The sequence below is a fragment of the Schistocerca cancellata genome, chromosome 8, assembly GCF_023864275.1.
Source record: "Schistocerca cancellata isolate TAMUIC-IGC-003103 chromosome 8, iqSchCanc2.1, whole genome shotgun sequence".
Lineage (NCBI taxonomy): Eukaryota > Metazoa > Arthropoda > Insecta > Orthoptera > Acrididae > Schistocerca > Schistocerca cancellata.
The window spans coordinates 411,758,950-411,761,352 of NC_064633.1; the positions used below are offsets into that span (position 1 = coordinate 411,758,950).

At 41.6% G+C, this 2,403-nt stretch overlaps 1 non-coding gene across 1 annotated transcript; it reads left to right on the forward strand.

The window, feature by feature from the left end:
• The first annotated feature begins 969 nt into the window (after positions 1–969).
• Positions 970–1,043, forward strand: Trnai-aau (transfer RNA isoleucine (anticodon AAU)). Its single transcript has one exon. It is a non-coding gene; the product is annotated as a tRNA-Ile (tRNA).
• The last annotated feature ends 1,360 nt before the right edge of the window (positions 1,044–2,403 follow it).

The following is a 2,403-nucleotide window of genomic DNA, read 5'->3' on the forward strand; positions in this document are numbered from 1 at the left end:
ATTTTATAGTTAGGATAAATTCACTATATTTAGCAAATTGTTTTCACACATCTCTTTTTTTTGTATCATGCCTCACTACACGTAACTTACTCGAAACTCAGTAAATAAGCTAGACAATATGCAGTACGTCACTTCATCAACTACAAGCCAAAAACTCGCCGACACCACCTCATGAACTTGACAGAATAGCCAACTTGTACTGATAGTAACACAAGACTGCTTTCAGACAAGGGAATTCCTATCTCAATGTGTTCAGGTGGTTAGGCGATTCAGTGATTGGGTACTTTTACATACAATGGTAATTAACTGAGATGCACAGCGTTTATGTAGTCTTCAACTTTTGTAATTCCTGTCTTCCTCAGCTGCGTGTAATATTACGGTATACTGATAAGTTTTACTTTATGGACTGTCTGACAGCAACTTAATATAATTTTAGGGCCATACTCTTTTCGCCTTTATTTTCTGCAAGGCATCTTCAGTGGCCTGGAATATGTACATATGTTTGCTATTTAATTTACATTTTGGTCACTGTACCTATAGGTTATGTAAGGCGGGATGATCTTTTCCACACCAGTCACTGTCAAATTTGTGTATTACGATTAATAGCTGCAGCGGTTCTAAAGGTTTTTCCTCAATACCTTTAGAATGAAAAAAACTCTTGTTTTCATTATTCACTTTATCCCTCATCTCAGCGTCTGTAAGAAAACAAACTTCTGATTCTTTTAACTAACGGTTTTATATGGCACTGATACCCCGCAAGACGGCACACTGAGGCAAGATGAGGTACTGTACTGCCATTCGCCAGGAGCAGATTCAGATTCCAAGGAGGCTATCATCATTTACCTTCCCTGTAATGAACGTATGCAGACGTTAGGATCATTCTCTTAACAATAAATCCCTTAATTACGAACTAATCATGCACAGCTATATGCGATTGATATACAGTAATCTGGAAACAACGCAATAACTGGCCTCTTAGCTCAGTTGGTTAGAGCGTCGTGCTAATAACGCGAAGGTCGTGGGTTCGATCCCCCCACGGGCCAATAATTTTTGATATTGACAGTGGGAAGCATCTGAAAGAAGAGACCAAAATTAAGGTGGATGGTTGGTTGATTCGGGGGAGAGGACCAAACAGCGAGGTCATCGGTCCCATCGGATTAGGGAAGGATGGTGAACTCAGTCGGCGGTGCCCTTCAAAGAAATTATCCCGGCATTTGCCTCAAGTATTTAGAGAGATCATGGAAAACCTAAACCGGGGTGGTCAGACGTGGGTTAACTAAGGTGGAATTAGAGAGTATTTAGAGAGATAATGGAAAACCTAAATCGGGGTGGTCAGACGTGGGTTAACTAAGGTGGAATACCATGATAAAGCAAGTAATCCCGGCACCTTCCGCAGAGTGAGTTGCAAGACGACAATGCTTTAATGAATACTTTATTGACAAGGCATTGTGTTTAAAAAATAATTTTCACACAAGTGTTAAAAATAAAAAAATATTCGGAGTACAGTTAATCAAAAAGCAGTTTCATCATCATCATCATCATCATCATCATTTAAGACTGATTATGCCTTTCAGCGTTCAGTCTGGAGCATAGCCCCTTTTATACAGTTCCTCCATGATCCCCTATTCAGTGCTAACATTGGTGCCTCTTCTGATGTTAAACCTATTACTTCAAAATCATTCTTAACCGAATTCAGGTACCCTCTGCTCGGTCTGCCCCGACTTCTCCTACCCTCTACTGCTGAATCCATGAGTCTCTTGGGTAACCTTGCTTCTCCCATGCGTGTAACATGACCCCAACATCTAAGCCTGTTCGCCCTGACTGCTACATCTATAGAGTTCATTCCCAGTTTTTCTTTGATTTCCTCATTGTGGACACCCTCCTGCCATTGTTCCCATCTACTAGTACCTGCAATCATCCTAGCTACTTTCATATCCGTAACCTCAACCTTGTTGATAAGGTAACCTGAATCCACCCAGCTTTCGCTCCCATACAACAAAGTTGGTCGAAAGATTGAACGGTGCACGGATAACTTAGTCTTGGTACTGACTTCCTTCTTGCAGAAGAGAGTAGATCGTAGCTGAGCGCTCACTGCATTAGCTTTGCTACACCTCGCTTCCAGTTCTTTCGCTATGCTGCCATCCTGTGAGAATATGCATCCTAAGTGCTTGAAACCGTCCACCTGTTCTAACTTTGTTCCTCCTATTTGGCACTCAATCCGTTTATGTTTCTTTCCCACTGACATTACTTTCGTTTTGGAGATGCTAATCTTCATACCATAGTCCTTACACTTCTGATCTAGCTCTGAAATATTAAATTTCCTGGCAGATTAAAACTGTGTGCCCGACCGAGACTCGAACTCGGGTCCTTTGCCTTTCGCGGGCAAGTGCTCTACCATCTGAG